This window comes from Diuraphis noxia, unplaced genomic scaffold (genome assembly GCF_037042655.1).
Source record: "Diuraphis noxia isolate RWA-SAM2 unplaced genomic scaffold, SU_Dnox_SAM2 contig0001, whole genome shotgun sequence".
NCBI classification, from domain to species: domain Eukaryota; kingdom Metazoa; phylum Arthropoda; class Insecta; order Hemiptera; family Aphididae; genus Diuraphis; species Diuraphis noxia.
Genome location: NW_028301711.1, coordinates 86,060,000 through 86,065,999, shown reverse-complemented (window position 1 = coordinate 86,065,999; position 6,000 = coordinate 86,060,000). Strand labels below are relative to the sequence as shown.

The 6,000-nt window shown below is 33.0% G+C and overlaps 1 pseudogene; it reads left to right on the top strand.

Moving 5' to 3' along the window:
• Positions 1-2,878, top strand: LOC149062273 (uncharacterized; annotated as a pseudogene).
• The last annotated feature ends 3,122 nt before the right edge of the window (positions 2,879-6,000 follow it).

Here is a 6,000-nt window from a genome sequence, read left to right as displayed (position 1 = left end):
ATGAACAATCGATCATCGAATTCAACTCCAGTTAATAACGGGTTGAATGGGACTACTACATATTGGTACCAACCAATTCAGACTATGCATAATAATATTGTTGCACCTGAAATTGATAATAGACAAAACATACCGGAATGCTTGAAGCTGCTGAAATTGCTCAATGAATGGAAATTGAACTTCTTATTCAGAACTCTTTATGGTAAGAATCGTTTTCAAACTTAATTTGAACATAACTTGTAGGCACTTGAATATTTTATACCTACATACAATTATGTTAACTAAAGCAATGTTTTCGTTAAAATTAATTTAACCTAGTAATAAAATAAATAACTTTATTCTATATCTAAATGAAATTCTTGCATATTATTACACATAAATTACAACGAGTTATTCCTCAATAATACTAATGGACATTGTTATACATTCTTTCTTTCATATTATTATTGTATTTTTTAGATAACAACAATAATAGGGGAGAGCGGAGTTAGTTGTTACACTGGTTAGTTGTTACAGTGAAGATATTTTATACTTCTAATTATGGTAACACTGCGGAGACTGGACGAAAAAATTACGTTATCATTAATTACATATGTTTTGTAATAATATCGAGTACATTTTATCTGTGTTTTGAATTGACAACGTTTTTCTGTAATTTGTTATCAAAAGTAACTTTTGTTCCGTGACTTGCGTTTTTTTTTACAACGCACAAATTCAAGGTGAGATTATTTTGTCATTTAATAATTCTTCATTATGCAGTACTACATCATATTCTAACTATAGAATTCAATTTCATTAGTCCATTTCGAATAAAAAAATTATAATAGAAAAAAAAACGATATGAGGCACGTTGTTACATTTCGCAAGGGGCATGTTGTTATTTATTAATACAACGACTTATAATATAACTTATACAATATAATACTTTATTTTATTATATTATATTAATTATAAATTATAACAATGTTATTTTAACAATTATTTATATTTTGTTTTTAAATAAGGCAGTTACCTATATTTATTTGTATTCAATAGGAATACATCAATATAAATACTCATAAAAAGGAAAATTATTTATTTATATTTAGTTATTAATATAGTAAATATATTATATTATATTATATTATATTATAAAATGTTTATCATTACTGTTACTGTTGATTTCTTATTTATTTTGGGTAATAATATTTCAAAATGTAAAATGTAACAATGTGCCCCTGGACTATAACAATTTACCCCACCCGGGGGTAGATTGTTACATTTTGACTTAGTGACTTTACCAGGGGTTTTTTATTATTAAAAATTAATTTTTATTATTTTACATTCATAAAAAGATACCCAAGAAGTTACTTAATAGAATGGTGTCACAAAAATTATGATCATAGTAAAAGAAAAATTATAAAAAATCGATAAGTCAAAAGTGTAACAACTAACTCCGCTCTCCCACTTCTTTAGAAAAATAAAATAATCCTGACAATTTTCCTCCAATAAGAAATTATGAATACCTAGGTATTTATAAAGTTATAAATAAATACATTTTTAAGCTATAATATTTTATAATCCAAAATAATAAGGCGTAATCAAATTTATATTATCGATTGTTAATTTCTCTTTACTATACAATACATATCATTACAGAACTAGTGCCATATAAATATTCGAATATTTGGAGGGAAATGGACATGGATTTACTGAAAAGGATGTTTGTAGGAAAGTGAAATCCAGCCTTTTTATCGTTTTTCAAAATGGACTGTAGAAAAAAACAGAATTTCATTTTTTTGAGAAAATTGACCCACCCTACCTATTTTATATAAATTTAAATATTTAAAAACATTGACTATTGTATATTTTTGGCATAATTATGGTTATATAAACTTCATGGTATATTATATATTATTATACTATCACCATCAAATTATAATTTTATTAATATAATTTCGATGAATTATGTTTCTAGACGCGCTGGTCAATATCGAAGCATTAAAATACATCACTCCGAATCAATGCGAAATACTGTTGGGCAATTATCCTCTTGGCATAAGAATCAAATTCACCGGAAAAGTGATTGAATGGAAACATTTGGTTTTGGCTGAACTCATCAACAATAACAACGGTACCTACTCTACCTCCATTCCCATGTGTATTTTTGCAATACAATAATTATTTTGGTTTTACATTTCAGGTAATCCGATGTAAGTATACTATTATAGTATAATTCTTATAAATACATTCACACACAAATAGCTTGAGATAATCAGACATGAATAATTTCCGAATTACATTTAGTATTATATTATTTTATTGATGTATCTATATTTATTAATCTATAAGACTTTAACTACTATATATTATATTATACCAATCGCAATTATGATGAATATTGTAATCTTGTCGATATAATACGTACAATATTATATATTATGATATAATGTTTTTTATCCGCATCAATGTTTTTTTATATTTTATTTATTAACTCATTTTTACACACTTTTGTCTAGTTCGCTTAATAAGTATTAGTGATGGGCACTACCGTTTGAAAACTAAACAAATGTTTAAAAACCTAACCTAAAAATGATAACCTAACAATTATGTTATCCCGTCGTCCTGTTAAGCGTCCGCTGTGGGCCTCTCTAAATAAGCGGCCTCCTTGCAAAACTTTGAAAACGCCACATAAAGACTTCTCAAGGATACTAACGTTGCGATATCGCAGGGCCACAGGTTCCCTGACCTATGCACAGTGAGTTCCAGTGTTGCTCTGTGCCCTTCGTGCAGTCTGCATTCAAAAATAACATGGCCTACGTCCTCTTCACCTAAGCCACAAGCGCAGAGAGTTGGAGATGGAACCCCGCAAGCTTCGCCCGGAAGTTCCCGTGTCTAGTGAGGAACTGTGTTACCTCATGTCCTAGAGCTAAAGGCAATCTTAACCTTACCCTCACATCTGGAAATATGGAGTGGGACCATCTATCCTTATCTGAATTGCCATGTGTCGAGTAGTTCCTCCTTCCTTGCCGCCAGGGTCTCTACCCGGAGTTGGGGTGGTAGCAGCTTGACCTCCGAATTGGCGACTAGACACAACAACTCGATGTCCAAAGGAGGGACTCCTGCTATGACCTGAAGGGCCTCCGTCGAAGTTGTCCTATATGCCACTGTAATGCCCAGTAGGTCCCTTCTCAGCAAGGATCCCAATTTCTTGATGGCCGCCAGAGTTCCTACACGGTAGACCCAAAAACGCGCTCCGTAGGCTATTTTGGGTAAGAATACGCATCTGTAAAGAGTCATGAGGTTCTCCCTCTTAATTTCCCAGCATGCTCCCATTGTTCCACGCAATCTGGAGAACAGGGTCTCGGTTGCGCCCATGAGGGAATCGAGGTGATTTTTAAAGGTCCTCTTTTGGTCTATCCAGACGCCAAGATATCTTGCGCAGTCTGTCGAAGCAATTCTGTCTTCCCCAAAAGCCAAAGTGAAGCCTGGAACAAGCGGACCCTTAGTGATTATGGCAGTCGACTTTAGTGCTGAGAACTTCATGCCCCTTTCATCAGCCCATCGCATGATCGGCACCAGTGACTCTTCCGCACGTTCAATCAAGGTGCGTCTGTTCGGGACCGCTACGCAGATGACAATATCATCGGCGTACGCCTGCGTCATCATGTACTCAGGGCTTGCGATTCTCAAAAGGGCCTCCATGGTCACATTCCAGAGGATTGGCCCCAGAATTGACCCCTGTGGGCAGCCATTTGTTACACTTACTGTCTTTGACACTCCGCCTATACACATGGACGCAGTTCTCCCTTCGAGATAGTCCGCTTTCAGTGCTCTCATTTGGCCGTTTACCCCTAAGCTGATCAAGTCGCGTTGTAGAGCCGGCCATTGGAAGTTATCAAAAGCCCCAGATATGTCCAAGAACACCGAAATCACATATTGATCTCATCCCTGAGATCGCACCAGCACAGGAGGTTCTGGATCGCATCAGCCGTGGATTTCCCCGGCGTGAAACCAAATTGACGACCTGTCAGGCCTGGGCCAATCTGCTCCTGGAGCCTTACGTTTATTGCCTTCTCGATAAATTTGTCTAAGACCGGGAGTAGGCTCATCGGTCTGTAGGACTTGGGAGTTATGGCGACCCTGTCCTGGCCTTTCAGGATTGGTACCACTTGTGCGTGCTTCCATATAGTGGGAAATCTGGCAGTCCTGAAGGACCCATTCACAATGCTCAAAAGCTTCGACGCAGACGACGGCCACAGCGCTCTCAGCATCGCACCAGTGATTCCGTCCAATACGGAATAATTCATATCTACACGCTGATAAAATACACACACAAATTAAAGGTCAGAGTACAGGTAGATGGAAACCCTCTGGTCGCCGTGCCGTACCGTATTTCCCGTAATCGGTCGACTGCTATTGTTATTATTATATTCATATAGATATAAAAATTACATGTAAAAATTTTCTTTAACCGATTTCAACCCTTTAAAATTCAAAATTTCGAAAAATTCTTTCTTAGCGCACGTCTACATCATAATAGCTATCTGTATGCCAAATTTCAGCCAGATCCGTCCAATGGTTTGAGCTGTGAGTTGATAGCAGTCAATCAGCTTACTGTTTTATATATACAGATAATTATAATATAATATATATATAATATGTATATTATATGAATTACATATAAAGTACTGTTCTTATAAAATAAGTACATCAGGTCACCATAAGTATAGTATACAGGTAGTATTAAACATACCTGTTTTTTTGTTTCCGTAAAATGTGATATTTTAAATACTTCAAGCCAAATGACATCTTTAAACTCTTATTAATTATTAGCTAATATAAATTATAACCTTAAAACTGAACAACGTATATTGGATTTTGAATTTATAACCTAACTTTTCGTTATTATTTGTTTGTCATTATATTATTATGATGACAATATATTATCATGTTATTTTGAATTTATAACCTAACTTTCCATTATTATTTGACATCAACAGAGTTTATTTATATACTTTTGAATCAATTTTGAAAAATTATTGTGTGACATAGGGCGACATCTACTTTACGGTTTCGCTGCAATAGTACGTCACTCCTGAAATTAAATGAAATACAACACAACGCACAAGGTCCCTTATCACTAGAAATAGTCCATGGCTTTGTTACCCCAACTTCACACACATCATTCACTAACTAATTTAGATTTTGGTACTCCTAGTCATCAGTATTCATTGTTCACTTTAATTTGTGAAAAATTTATTTATATTAGATTGTGACATTACGAAAAACAGTTTAATGTCCAGAATGTTTTTAAAAACCGTTCTTCATTACGACAAAAACTTACAAGAATAATTTTATTTAATAACATCTAAAATTTGAGTTTTATTTTTCATTTTATAATTTTATTAATTCAATTATTTGATCCTTATTATATTAATTTTAATAATTAATTTTAAATAGAAATATTTTATTGTATTAAATTATTAAAATAATTTTGTATTCCTTTCATTTATTAATTTATATAGTAATTTGTATTAGTTGGTATTTATTCAATTATTTGATCATTATTATTATATTATTATTTTTTTAAATATTAATACTAATTTATAGTATAACAATTATTTTGTATTCAGTTTAAATAATAATAATAGAAGCTTAACAACGAATTTGTATGTAGATTTCAATGGGTGTAATACATTTCTTGCCCTTACGGAGTGGGGGGTAATGAACTATTCAAACGGCTCGTTTTTTCAGTGTTGCCGTAATAAGAAATAATCACTCCAGTTATTCTTTATTTCGATGCTGATAACACGAACCTACCTAAAATCAGTAGGGTCATATAACAGAAATAAATTAATGTACAACAACTTTTACCTTAATGCCCGGTGGCCTGGCTTGCTTATATTAGAAGTGGCCTGGTCCTGGTGTGATGAAAATAATTAATATTTAAAATATTTAGCTGTTTTTAATGATTGTAAAAACAACGAAAACAAATTAATAATGTGATATGTGAACCAC